We start from the raw sequence: 15,722 nt of genomic DNA, 5'->3' as shown, positions 1-15,722 counted from the left end.
AAGAATTTAAATCTTTTCCAAAGAAAAATAATATAATAAAGATAACGTAACAAAAATAATGTCTATATTACTTCTAGGAAACTGAAAACAAGCAATTTGTGATTAACTTTATAAACCAATTTATTACTGTCGTAATAAATAATTAATTTTAATTACGCAATTTTTTTCGTCTCTGCTGAACAATTGTGTAGTTTTTACTTGTGTCACTTTAATCTCGGGGATGCGAAATGATGAGAGAGAGAGAGAGAGAAAGAAAGAAAATATGGCCATCCTTATTTATTATAGATATAGAATACTTCACCATTTGATTACTTGTACGTGCGCATAGAAGTCGGCTCTTATCGCCTTTCGACGAGTCGTGCATCGCAAGAAGTATCCGCGAATGTACTTCCTCTCTGCTATCTTTACGACTTTCCTATCAGTAACACGACACGAATGCGGGGCACGTTATATACGCTCGGGGCATAAATGACGACTGTGCGAACCTGTCCGACCTCGCAAAAACTTTCCTCGAAGAAATCGCATGAGAGGCATGCAATGTCTACACATCTTATCAGCCCTTTTAAGAAAAACATTCCAGAACATTTTAATTTTCGCTGCAATTTTACATTGTGAACGTTTAACATTTAACAAATATTGTACGTACAACGTAAATTTCGATACAAAAGTCATCCTTTGAAATTTATTCGGTTATATTCAATAGAATATAATATAGATTATTCGTGTTTTGTTACAAAAATGTTTTTGTGTTTAACAATCGAATTTTGTACCGTGTACATAAATAACGTATATTGCCGTTACAATTAACGTTGGAAATTATGACCGAATTATTTATCGATATGGTCATTTTTATTTAGTTTTTAAATATATAATTAAAAATAATATGAGATTGGAAAAAATTGGAAAAAATTATTGTATTTTGCGTAAAACATATTGCGTAAAATTATAAGCTATTAATCGTATGCATATTAAATGACAGAATAATCTTTTTATTTATTAATTAATCTAGACAACATTATTTTAACGAAATAGCGTGGATGCTGCTAAATAATATTAAATAAAATATTCTGTGTTTAAAACGAGAATCTTTATTGCTAGAATAGATTACACACACATAAAAGAGATTCTATTATTTTAACTCGTTAAATCTAAATGATTGAATAAAAAAACAGAAAAGTAAAAAAATAAATTTATGATTTAAAGCAAGTCCACACATTTTCTAATTTTTATTGAAGTATATTAAAGAAATTTATTTGCTATACATAATTTTTATCTACACCTAAAAATGTAATCGTATCTAAATTTTTCTGATATAATTTCAATATTATTCTCAATGTTTTTCGTTACAAAGACTTAGCGGATTTTTCTGTTTACTAAAAAACTTCCGCATCTTATTTCAGCGTAAAAAATTCCGCGTTTTGCCACTCCCATGAAATCGAGGGTTTTTTCCCCAACGTGTCTCTCGCAAAATATGTAAAAGGCGTGTTTTGAAGGAATCAGTAATACTCGCTGAAACAGCAGGTGGCCGATAATACTCTCTTCTCCCAGAAGCTAAACCCAATGCTGTTCTTTTATTCTAATGTTTCCAACAGATGTAAATCGTTGATCCCACTCCGTTTCTACAATGTCTCGCATTATATGGCCGTCTATTTTTACTTTCTTTTAACTCTATATTTTCATTTATATTTATTAATTAAGAATTAGTATGCTTTTTCGCCTCAATCTCTTTTCATTAAAAATAATATAAGAAAATCAGACAAATGAGTGCGATACTTAGTGCACGAATTTATGTAAACATAACATAACTATTCAGCTGTTCAATTTAAAATTGCACACCATGTCCTAAGACTAATGATATTTCATAAGAAATTTTGCAACTGCCAATAGATTATTGTATGTGTGTGAGAATTAATAATTTAATAAAAAAAAATGTCGAGAGCGTGAATTACATAGTCAAAAAATACCAAATTAATTCCTTGTTCTTTCATTAAGTTCTATCTTTCTATAGAACTCTTATAAATATACAGTTTTTGCCTCATTATCTCTCTTATTGATACGAGATACATAATATTCAATCTTTTGTGAACTTAAATTTAAAGCTAATTGTATATTCATACCGAGTGTTTCAACGCCATGCTTAAAGATTGAGTATAGATGCAAGGGGCGGGAATGGACAAAGATCAGGTATAGTCGTGTCGAGACGGAATCAGCTAGCACTAAAGTGCTTTAAAGAGCTCTCAAGTGACAAAGACTCGATCCGCCTGAACGACAAGCCGAAGGTGCCTTCACCCTCCAAGATTCTCGTCTACCCACCTGATGACTCGTTCCCTTTTGACCTCCACGTCCTTCCTTCCCTATTCCTCATGCGCAAGCGTTTCATGGTAATATTATCGAAAACCAATTTATTTCGTCGATTTATCGGGCGATTGGCCGAGTTACGAGACGCGGTGGCCGATTAGCATAACCGCATTGTCGGCTATTTATGCGCCAACGAGTTCAACGCTCGAGGAAAGATCAGTCTCATCAATTTGCCTTAATTCCCTTCTCCGCTCGCGAGATCCATCATTTGTGGTGTTTTGTTATCGCTTAATAACTCGTGAAGCAGAAACGCGCGAAGGTAAATCAATTATACCGATTCAATGCACAGTTTCGATCCGCGTAACTCTCATCATTTCATCGTGAGCGAATCACGATGGCTACATTCGCGAGAATATTATCGGACGGGAAGATTGCTCACCGCAGAAAACACTGACATTCGTTGTTGATGAAAAATAACGGGCGTAAATTACGATTTATAGTCGCACGTTTCGTTCTGTTGCTCGTTGCGGTCATTATATGCAACATCGATAAAGTAAGTGTTAATCACCATTTGCGCATTCCCATTTTTACAGGAAAATTATACGAATTTATTACAAACTCATGACAAACGTTAAAAATAGCGATTTGAATGCGGGAGGCAATGGGCCTCCTGCGACTCGGTCCTTTAATTATTTGAACGTTACAGCAAAGCTCTGACAACGTAATAACTTTTATACACAATTCGCAACGAGAGCAACGCAAAATGGTCGCAATTAAGTATCTTATTTTTCATATATATATGTATATGTATATCGTAGATATTACTGCAGAGAAAAATATAATGATAACAACTACACAAGTTTTATATGTAGAATTAATAGTTAAATGAAATATATATTTAAATGAATTATTCATATAAAATCTTAAACTAACTTTTTATTAGCATTAATTTAAATAACGACATTGAGTTGTTGGACAATTCTTATCTAAATTTACTTATAAAAGATCTCTAACACTGATTTTAAAGCCTTTACATATTTATACGCTTTCTCTTTTTTGTAACTTTATATAAACTTATCGTATATAATAAAATTGTATGTAATAAAATAAAATAAAGTAAAATAAAATAAAATATTTTTATTGATATTTTTTTATAATTGCAATAACTATAAAATATAATTCAACAGTACACACATAAAATTTATGTAGTTGCTACCTTTTAATTGCCATCACTATATATTTTTTTCTTTAAGTGTACATGCTAGTGTTCGAAAATGGAAATAAAAATTCCAATTTTTAATATTGCTCTTTATGACGTCGATGTTTGCTCATTCGATTTCTCGCACTATATGTTTATCCACCTGTCTTTCTTGTCTTGTTAATAATCACAAATTATTTATTCTGTTACAGGTAAGTCACGAGTTTTTCCTTCCTGTTTACATGGATAATGTGAGTAATTTTTAAACATTTTCATTTTGAAACGGTGCACCTCAAAATCGTTTTGACTGACCAGTTGCATACTATAGAAATAGTTTAACTATCAAAATATCGCTCAAAGGACCATCTATCAAATTGTAAAAGGCTGTGCGCGCTCATTGTAATTTATATTTTTAATTATTATTATATAAAATCGTCGTACAACGACCATTAGGCATGAATCTTCTGTAGTATCTTCTTACTAAATCGATTGATAACGCAATCCGTACAGAATATGGACCATTTCTGATCTCCATTGATCGACAGTAACTTTATTCAATGGTTTCAGTTATTACTAAGACCCGATATACGCCACCATAAGCCAGTACTCTACTCGTAATTTCAATCCAGTGAATTCTTTTCCGAGTTCGATTCTGTTAAAATCAATAGAATAAGAGTATTTTATGCATTTTTGACTCGACTTCATAATTCGCCAGTAAAACAGGAAGTAGAGCATTCTCTGTTTCTACTAAGCGTTCTTGGCAATCAATTTTCACAGAAATTTAATGTCAGTAGAACAAGAGGCGTTCTCGACATTCGACTTGGCACATATTATGTATTATTACTGTTGAGAGTAGAATGTTCTTTGTCTTCGCTGAGCGTTCTTGGCCTTGCTTTAGTAACCAGTGTATGTAGATTCCTAGTTTAACATTCTTGGTTTAACAATTTATCAGTCTTCAATCACACACGCGCTAAATGTTCACGCAAGGATAAATTAACTACGTTGCAATTGTGATATCTAGGCATGCACTATTAGTATACATACAAAGCATAATATTATCTATTATCGAGTGAACTCACTCTTTTTTTCAGTTAAACATATAAATGAATTTTATTAAACTGTGTATATTCATTGTCTTACCAATGATTTTCCACCGATACTATCGCGCCTATCATCATGCCTGCGATACTATGGTATAGAATCTAAGTATCCTATCTGGTATAAAGTCTAACCTATCATATCAAGTTTCAAGTATACTTACACTTTCATAAACAGAACAATATTGCACAAGAGTTTATACATCTTATAAATTATTATATCGTAACATTGCAACCTTTCGTCTATATCTTTAGACCTGCACAAGAGTTTATACATCTTATAAATTATTATATCGTAACATTGCAACCTTTCGTCTATATCTCTAGCTTTTCAAACTCTAAATCCGACAAACTTTAAATTAATGTTTTGAAAAAATCGATTTGTCATATAATTTTAACTAACTGAGACACATTGATTTACCTTTAGTTCCTATGACGGTAACTATAGTCACCCGGACGCTTACTATACGTACTCTTCTCTCTCTCTCTTTCTCTCCCTCTCTCTGTCAAGAGCGACTATATATTCAGTGCTTACTGTATAAAAGTGATTATAGTCATCCGTCAAAATTTTTGTACGAGAATATTTTTTATATGAATATCCGACTTTGCAATATTAATGTATGCAAATGTATACTCCTGTTTTGTAACATATTATATAGTATTAGGTAATTTTAAAAATATATATTTGTTTATATTTTATGTATAACTATTATTATATTGAAATATGAACGAATGCATATTTTTATTAATATATTATGTATTAATAACATAAACTTACGTTAATACATTATTTTACATACATGTAAAATATTTTATCTTTTTTAATCTTTTCATAACGAATAGCCACTATAATGGCCATTTGCGAAACTGTTCCAGTTGTGCTATACAGTGTGCAGATTTGCACTCTCGTATACTGAGAAAAATATACTTAAAAATTTATTTGTGAGAAAAAAATGTTTATTTCATTGCGAAGTATATCCTTATTTGAATACGGCGAAATAAAATTTTATTTCTAGCAAATAAACCATTATTTTTTATAATTAATGAGATATTTTTCACAGAAATGTATAGATGTATGTTTGTTATTACAGTCACAATTTTTTATAACTTATATATATATCGAAGAAAACGTACGTAATATTTTGCTTACATTAACTTTTTTCAGTATATGGTATAATATAGAGACAATTAATACTACCGTCGCGAAAGGGTTGAACATAACAGATTGATTTAACAATAATTATTTTATTGATACAATTTCATACAGACAACCGTTGTCTTAAATTATACAGAAGAGTACTGTATCGTTTATCCATTTATAGTCGAGAGATTTGCTTGCAAATTACTCAAAAGGATATCTTTGCAATTGTCTATAATATTTTTAGAGATGCTTATTCGATAATAGTCCATCTAGATCAGTGACAAATAGCCGATGTACACGGGACACCATATACGTTGTCGAGCATTTTGCAGCAAAGTGAAATCTTCCACCGCGATCCTCTCGGTCGTTTCAGGGTAGCTAGTTCGCGGAGCGCGAGGCACAGGATACAAAGCGCTCGTTAGAATTAATTCGAAAAGACGCATGCCACTCTGTGCGGGAACAAAGTTAGTTCCCGGTGACAAAGGCGAATACGACAAAGATGGCGCGGAAAGTCAGTTTCAAAGCTCTTACCGTCGCGTTGTATGGTTGTGTCGCGCGGAAAACCAAGACGAAATAACAAGACGTCGCTCGGCGTGGAAATTGCGCAGCTTTTGTTACCAGCGCGAACTTTCACGTATGTACAATGATTATTTGTCGTAGTTCGTGGTAAAACGCGGAATCTATAAACCGCCTGTTCTTTTCAACTGAATTGCTTGCATGGGTCATCTTTTCTCTTTTTCCTTTCAAGTTGGAGAAAAAAGAGAACGAAGATACTGTAAAAGTTTAGCTAAATAGAACCTTTCCATTTGGACACAAATCAACACGAGTTTTGTTCTTCTAGTTTTGTTATGTACTTTCTGAACGTCGAGAAAGATAGAATGATGTTTATGTCGACTTGTATCGCTAAATAGAAAATATCTCTTATAATTCATCGCTCCTCTTCGATATCCTTTTATATCGTTACCATGATATAAGATGTTTTCTTACATCGTTTTTGTTACTATTTTGTATCTTCGTGCCGATTACGAGGTCTATCAATGTCGCGTTGCTCGAGATCTTCAAAGTATATCTTGTATATCGCGGTTCTATTTTTCCTTCGCGTTTAACCGATTCCACGTTCGTGCGAAGAGTGAAATTACATCATTCGCAACGTCGATCTTGGGAGACTGTTGAGATTACGGACAAATTTCTCGTCGTTTGCTCGTTCCATTGTGTTGTGGCAAATATTGGACAGCACGAGGGTGGCGAAACCGTTACGAGATCTTCGCGCACGGTCCGTCTCGTCTCTCGTTCCATTCGCTTTTTATTTTATTTAATCTCGCCGTAGAGACGGATAAAGCGAACCGTCCGATGCGGAGAGTAACCAGAGAAATACCCGGCACGTTCCTTATCGCCGTCGACCTAAATTACGACGTCCGTTTCGAGTCGGGCTTACCTCTCCCGGCCCGGCCGCCTCTTCCCGATTCTTCCTTTATAATCAGTTTGATGCGACGGGAATTTTAAGACCGTCCGACCGTGTTCTCGCGTCTAGTATCGCGCGACGGTAACGTACGTACGTACGTGCCCGGCGCGAATCGAGCGAGCTTATCACGTAACGAAACGTACGTGCGCGCCCGTCCCGCGCGTCGCGTCGCGTCGCCTCGCTCGTCTCTTGGTATTAGCAACGAGTTCTCCAAGTTCGCGGCCGGCCTTGCAACCCACAATCCATTCGCCTTCTCTCGTGCAGCCGGGATTTAGAAATCGGCTACTGCTAATCGCCGCCGCGCGCCGGAATAATCCGATTATCGCCCGTCCACCAGCGCATTCTTAATCCGGAACTCGTCCATGCACCCGTGTCAAAACCATCTCCGTTTTCCGTCGTCCGTAAATAGTAGAGCTTTTAGGAACCTGATCAGGTCAATAACAATCTGTCGGTATCAGTGAGTACTGACAGTATTATTGATCGTGTGTGATTAATATTGATGGGTTAATGTAGAATGTTGACGGTGATCCGGATTAATTCTTTATTCTTGAACCAATATCCTCTATCAGCATGATATCTCCTGCTTCAGAACAATACTGATGCACAAGAATCAAGAAATCCGAATCACCGTCAATAATATGTCAATATTTATTGGCTGCATTAATTGTATTATTGACCATATAAAGTTATTATTGTCCATAATGTACATAAAATTAAACGGGAATATTATCAATAACTGATTGTTTAATACTGTAAAAATGTTGAAGTGTACTGTCAATATTACAGTTCACATTTATTATACATATTTTTAAATGTATTACATGTAATATTACTGATCAAGTATTACTGATCGTGTAAGGATAACCGCATTGGGGTTATGAGATTTTAAACTCGCCAAGAAACTTAAAGTTGGTTAATTTTTTGATATTATTAGAGAAACGGAACATTTTAGGTAACTTCGTGAAATAATTCGTATCATTGAAAAAAGTTTTGTTCATTAAGACAGGAGTGTCTAATTAAATTGCCGAAAGTATGACTACGTCTTATGGCTCGGATAATAAACAGAAGCATAAACTTCATCAACTACGTGCGCGTTTGTGAAATTAAATTCCGCCGGTGTCATCGGAAACAATTTACCCGACAAACGGGATAATTAACACGCTACAGTCATCTCCACGTCGAGCGCAACACTCATCCTAAATTCTCTTGGCACTTCCCAGGCTGTGATATGTCCACCACTCTTTTTCGTTCAAATTCGTATACGTTTCACGATAAATTCCCCAAAAGTCTGCCAACGCGCGTGTACGTGAATATTAAAAAGCATGAGGTAAGCTAAGATCTAAATTGATCCGAACAAACCGACACGTAAATATTAACGCAGGTAATAAGGAAAAGAAATTAATTTAGAAAGAAACTTGATGGCGTTTCCATGTTTATTTAATGAGAAAAGTTTGACGTTTAAGAAAATGTAAACGCTCATTGTGACACTTTACTCATATTAAAAAATATCATCTTCTAGTATTTCTGTATAAATATTAAAATATTTAAGCACTTTTACTGTAAAACGTACGAGTAAAACATAACGATCGCTTTAATATTCTGAAAATAATTCACAAACAAAAATTTCGATTCTCCGCTTTATTTATATAATTTTCATGAGAGAGCGTTTTGTAGTTTTCACTTGATAACAACATCCGCACGGTTATTTTACAATCTCCTGTAAAGCGGTATAAAAGCGACGCCGCGCGAAAAGCGAATGCTGCGCAGGCAGAGGCAGGACTGCAAGCCGGTAAATAATTGCGAAAGAGCCGGCCGGTTAGAGTGGGCGACTCATTTTAGGTACATGCTCCTCTCTTCAACGGGTAACGAGCTTTGCGTAGTAACCCTAATGGATATTACCCTGTCCGCGATGCATATTAAATTATAACCGAGTCTATCTGAGCCTCCGTTCGCTGTGTTTGTATGATGCTTTACGACTCTTGAACCTGCTATGCATCTGCAAACATTGATAAACAGACTCGTCGATGTGGATGATGGCGTGAATTCTGGATTGCTGGTTTCTTCGAAGAAACAATAAAATAATATATTTAATATACATGTGTGTGTATCTATGTAGAATCAATTTCAAATGAGGAAGCATGTAAATAATGTTTTTTGTATACATAATTATCCTAATTTTCACCTAGAAATTGTTCAAAAATTTTATGAGCTTAAAATTTCTCTCTTACACTGAAATAATAATATCGTAATTTCTTTCTTACATGATCATATTTTATATTCGGATGGGCATATCGTTATCCATTGGGCATCAGCGCTTATTCTGCAGTATGAAAAATTCACACTGTGCATTCGCAGCTTTGCGGTATCTATACATCAATTAAATCACTTGTATCCGCTTTTGTGCGCACAAATGCATTCTCATCTGCGTTTTCAAATATCTTTGATCTTACAGTTATACATCGGAAATTTTTCATATATCCGAATTGCATCGTCTGCATTCCGTTTTGCGTATTCATACCTTGTGCGGCTAATGCACAATGCACTCTCCGAAGAAGCAAGCAGCGAAATGTTTCTAAAGCAATCGACATCAGTCGCGAGGTCAAAAGTGCTATTCACGAATGATGTGCATCAGAAAATGACATTTGACGAGAATACATTCGAGTTAGGCACGCGATTGAGAAATATAAAAACGTTTGAAATGTGTAGGAAACTACTCTTTGCAATAAATATCACTTTCATCGACCAGAGCATTAGAAATACGTGCAAAACAAAAATCTTATAATTTTTTTCCAATTAAAAAAATTCATTTATCTTGCATTTTAGTGAACAAAATTATTATGTATGCTAATGAAATAATTATCAATATGTGGAATAATTATTACAATTTATAATAGCTTTATACACAACTAACAATCACCAAATATCAATATAATATTGAACCTTTAATTGTGTTTCTTTAGACAAAATGATAAAAAGTAATTTTGCTCCAGCGTTATTTGAAGATGTTTTTTGTCTAATTGAAAAGTATCTTCATCTACAAAACTATTCATTTTTTTATAATTGTATCTTAATACCTTTACGTATAAAATAATAAAACAAATAATTGATTATTTTATACATGTATATCGGATAATTTAGACTTTAAGTTTGAAATTCCTATATTGCATATTATTCAAATTATTAAACTTCTCTGTATGTACGAGTAGTTATTACATCTCCTTTAACATACTTGTTTGGAAATTTTTCGCTTTTCGTATTACGCGATGTCAGTTCACTGTTACACGACGAAACTGAACAAGAGGAAAGAAAACAGGAGGGTGACCGTAGTACGGATCCGTAAGAGGGATAGATAAAGCGTTTCACACACTACATCACTCCTAATGGAAACAAGAGGGTAACGAAGGATCCTCGGTGCGAGATAGGTTGAAAGTCGGGGCGGAGCATTTGATGGCGCACAACGTAAGAGTGCAAAGGCAAAGGTCTCAGTAGCAGACCTTTCCCACCTTCACCGCCCTGCATCCTTCGACTTTCATCATCGCGGTTACGCGCTATTCTTTTTTATTTCCGACGCCGCATATAAATTACAGAGCGCATCACGAATTACATCTCGTTGCGGAGATTCTTCTTTACAGCTCTTGTTCCGCTCTTACCCGCTTGGGAATATTAGAGAGACACTAGGTAGATTACGTATATATCCTGATGTTTTTTAATTATGAAAGCTACCGACACGATAATGTTGGCTTCCTCTGATGTCGATTTTCTGCTACACTCGTTAATATTAATTATGAATATTTATTTCTTTTTGCTCTTCTATTTTAATTTTCTTCTCTATTTTTTTGCAATTTTGTGATTTAAATTTATATCACAGATACGTATTTCAGATTCCACGTTGCGTTTTTCGCCTTTACATGAAAAAGTATAAGCTCACTCGTCTAGGAAAAGAAAACCACATGTCGAAACTCTCCAGCTTGCACCAGTCAGAGAACGAAAACGTCATCCTCTTACTTTGCTCGCTGGCATGTAAAAAACGCCCTGTTGCGGATTTAAATGGCAAGAAAAGGACCGTTTTTTAACGACGCAAAAATTTCGCTTAAGGCACAACGCCTATCCGCGAATATCTGTCATCGCATGTATTTTATATAATAAAACAGAATTTCTGCGATATGATACTTTATATTGCATGCGGAGAACAATTTTTTTTCTTTACGAATTATTAAATATTTTTATCATTTTTGTTTAAAAAGTGTACGTTTTTGTTCGGAAATGTACGCGTCAAAAATAAGGCAGGATAATATTTTAAATCATATTAATTTCGCATCACGCGTACATATCATTTAATTTATAATTCTTAACCTATTCTTCAATTTACAAGCATGTATTAATGTTATTTTTACGTACGTTATACATATAATTTCCTGTACTAGAAAGTATTGAATTAGGATATTTCAGAATTGTGTAATACGTCGAGTATTCTTTGAAATTTGTTTCATTATGCATTTTATTGCTTAATTCTTCGAGCAAAATTTATTTTCTATAATAAGATGATTAATACAAAGGAGCCTTATCTCCGCTTAAAAAATCCATCATGTTATCAAACAAGCAAAATTCGATGGACGTGAAAACATTTAAACGTCCAGTAAGTCGGCCGTAATATCCGCTGCAGTATACCATCATCCCCGCCATCCCTGATGGCTACCGTCGCTTACGCTTCGACGGGCAAAGCTAAGGGATGATTTTTCCGTTTTCTCGTTGCGCAACAGAGGGGACTGCGCGGTATGATGGGGGTTGCAAGAGAGTTGCGCGCCGGAGATACAACGACGAGACGGCGCGGGCGGAGAGGTGTGGATCGTGCGCGCGTGTGGGGGTAGATCTTGCGCCGTCCTCTCCAGCTGGCAGCATCCCTCGCGGCGCCCCGCTAGCTAGCAACCCTCGCCAACACTCGGCAGTCACTCGCGCGGTTCGCAACCCGCGGGGTCCGCTCCCTCTTCCGGGACTGTCAGTGTATCCTTCGGCACCCGGTGCGAGCGGTCACGTTGTCGCTGGTTCCTTTACTGACAACCGAATCCTGTCTTTCCCTTTCAGATCGCAGTTGCTTTTTTACATGATAAAATTTCCTTCCAAAGTGAATTTCGTGATTGAATTATTCAATCTCATTATTTATACAAATAATATCTTCGATTCCTGGAGACAGATAAAATTTATTTGCAAAAATTTCAATAAAGGTTTCGTGGTCCAATAGATTGTGAGTATGCGTTCTTATTTCGCGGTTTATACGAATTCAAAACTATCTCTTCTTTCATATAGCTACGTGAAGTTATTATTAAATTGAAATACATTGAAGCGTAACGAGGCGGAAAAACAATAAGTGAAGGAAAAGTTTTATTGTAATCGCAAAATGTTGCTTCTGTCGTGACGTTTTTTTTAATGGAAGCCCGACATGGTTTTGATCAGCACAAGCTTCGTGTCGCGGAATTATTAAAGGCGAGACTTTCAGATGTAACATAGATATTTATAAATAGTATTTGCCCCGTTTTTCTCTCTATTATTAGAAAATGTATATGTACAACGAGATATTACCTCCACGTCAATCTCGTGCCAATCTCGATCATCGCGGACTGGTACCAGTCGACATACCAGTCCAATCATCTAATCGCGAAAACGAAAAATAAGGTGCATAATGCTTGTTATTTCGGTTGTATCGCAGTCACGACATACCCAGTCAGTTGTGCCAGTCAAAGCGCAATATAAAAATATCGATCGAGATTGCATCACTAATTATATTTTCACAATAACGGTTACATATTAAAGATCCTATTTATTCCATCCGTCGCAGAATTTTCCACGTGCCGCTGAAGAATGTTAGACGGTAAACCGTTTAAATGTAATGACGAATAGAATTATCGCAAACTTATGTTCAAATTAATTCACAGTGACAAGTGTAAACACGAGAGACAGTTATGTAAATGCAATTGTCGCAGTTACGTGCAAGCAGCGTTGAAAGACGAACAGCGCTTGTTCAAGGCCATGCTATAGATTTATCCAGAAGTCACGTGGCGTTTCTCAATTGCCGGCTTTTCGTTCAAACTGAAAACTCGGAAACTTTTAAATTCCATTTCTCTCAAAAGATTTTTTTTCACGTTTAAACAAAATCAAGCGTCGTCTGATAGATTTCCCTTATCGTCTATTCTTTATCGTTACGCTTCAATTATCATTTGGCTTAAATCGAACATGTAAATGTAAAATAATTTCTGATAATTTTTCCTTGCGCACTTACTTGTGTTAAAATATTAAAAAAAAGCTAATTGTAATTTTTTAAAATAATTAACTGATAAATGATTTACCTTTTTATTCTATTTTACCCAATTCTGGAATTAGATCTTCCATTTGCGAGAATGAAAAAGAGCTTCCACAATTAACTTCATTCACCTTCGACCAGCAAAATCCATTTGAGACTGATCTCTCCCTCGTTGAAACTTTTTCCACCAAGCAATCGGTCGGATTGTAATTACAAGATAATCGAATCGACGTGAAAATCGCGAGGTGTCGATTACTGTTATTGTTAAATGAGGCTGATCGTTGTGGTGAGAACTGGAGAACGGCTGTCAACCTGGAGTGCCAGTGCGGATCACGTGTGGCGCCCGTCTTTATGGGGATGGGCTTTAACGAAAAGAAACTGAGGAGATTACGAAGATTGCGGCTCTTCGGCCGCGCCAAAGTCTACCTCACAGTCCACTGGCCGCAATTGGTGGGTGTATCATAAACTTCTTTTCTACTTTCGTATCACGATTTCATCTTCATTTTCCACCTCATTTTTTTAATACTAATAATAGTGATTCGGGAATTAAGTCCTATATAATTTCCTTCATCATCTCTCGTTATATTGATATCTTATTACCGCAATAATTAAGCATAGTTTTTTCAAGTAAGTATACGGAATTTTAATCAATGAAATTACAAATAATGAATTGTTGAGACAATAAAAATTAAAGCGAATTTATTCGAGGAGAATTTTATGATTTGAGTGGTCCTACTTGTGAAAAGGCGAGATCAGAATACAAGATTCCACAACGCGAATCACGTAGAGTGCGCTTATCTTCGAGAGAATGAGCCTTAACGATAACAACCAAGACAATGGCAGTTACTTGACCCGTTCAATTTATTTTTATCTTGCACCTAGTATAGTACTAACGATTTTCAACTGGTAGATAACAGTACATTCTCCATTTGGCACAGATTATTTTGCTTTTATCGTAGTTTCCACACAGACTATATTTTCGTATTTTAAATAATGATATTTAGTCATGATAATTATAATACATATCAATCAAGTAAAACCAAATTATAGACGTTCATACGTTGGTGTCCTAAACTGTATATGTTAAGATTGTGCGCTGTGAATTCACGTTCTATTAACAAATGTTACGTATTTTATTGATTGACTTCAACAGCACGATGCATTTTCTTACGGCGTTAAAAAAACGCAATGAACCATTTTGGTCCTATTTGTGACGATTAAAATGCTCTTTCCAAGGTTACTATTCATCTCGTTTTTTTTTCACTCTATACGCTTAATTTGATTTAATCAGCAACGCTTAATTCCGATTAAATCATTTCGACGCTAACACTAGCAAAATGGAATTATCCCTAAGAGCACTGTCTATCCTTCGAAATGTATACTACGCTAAATATTTGTTTCTGGCGCAATTTTGGATGCAGATCTCGTACCGCCGGAATGCATATCTTTTGCTCTCACGAAAACAGACATCTTTGTGCTTTCCTTCCAATTTTTATTTTTGCATATTTACGAGTGAGTGCATCTTTATTTTATATTACGATTACACGTAGAATTATCAAACACATAAGATTTGAAGAGAATGCTATAGAAAAATAAATTATACGTTTTAGATAAACGGAGAACTGTTGTATAATTTTAGAATAAGATATATGCAGGATATTAAAATATATTTTGATGCTAAACTATATGTATGTGTATATTTTAAATAAAATACAATGTAATATTTAAGATACATAAAAATCACTAAATACACTTAAAAAATTCTAAATTTAATAAATATTTGTTTCAATAATTTTAAATAAATATTTACTATATGTAAACATATATTTAATATCAGAACCATTAATTTATAATTATCATTTTTTAATGAAAAAATATTTGTTTATTGTATGTAAATGTTTACTTAGTACTATTCAAAGAAATATATATTAAAATTATTTTCAGTGTAATATATATATATATTATATTAATAACAAATTGTGTTTGTGTGTGTGTGTGCGTGTACTTTTTGGACCGACAGTATTTCTCGGAGCAGTTTACACCATCCAGATAGATGTTCGGATTATTCGAATTCTTGTACGATGTGGTACCTTCCTGGAATAGTATTCGAGTCGTCTATGGATAGTTCCAGCCAACCTTATCGGAATTGTCGGACTGCTTATCGCATAGGCATTGGTCAAAAGACATTTTTCGCGGTTTGCTATATTTATGCATGCATCAAATGAACTCTC

At 34.8% G+C, this 15,722-nt stretch overlaps 1 protein-coding gene across 9 annotated transcripts in view; it reads left to right on the top strand.

Annotated features, from left to right (window-relative positions):
- The window catches only part of dlg1 (MAGUK family member discs large 1), a 540,434-nt gene that overhangs the window by 353,985 nt on the left and 170,727 nt on the right, over positions 1–15,722 (top strand). The window lies entirely within an intron of this gene.

This window comes from Cyphomyrmex costatus, unplaced genomic scaffold, assembly GCF_001594065.2.
Source record: "Cyphomyrmex costatus isolate MS0001 unplaced genomic scaffold, Ccosl1.0 scaffold254, whole genome shotgun sequence".
NCBI classification, from domain to species: Eukaryota; Metazoa; Arthropoda; class Insecta; order Hymenoptera; family Formicidae; genus Cyphomyrmex; species Cyphomyrmex costatus.
This window is presented reverse-complemented; position numbering and strand designations above follow the sequence as displayed.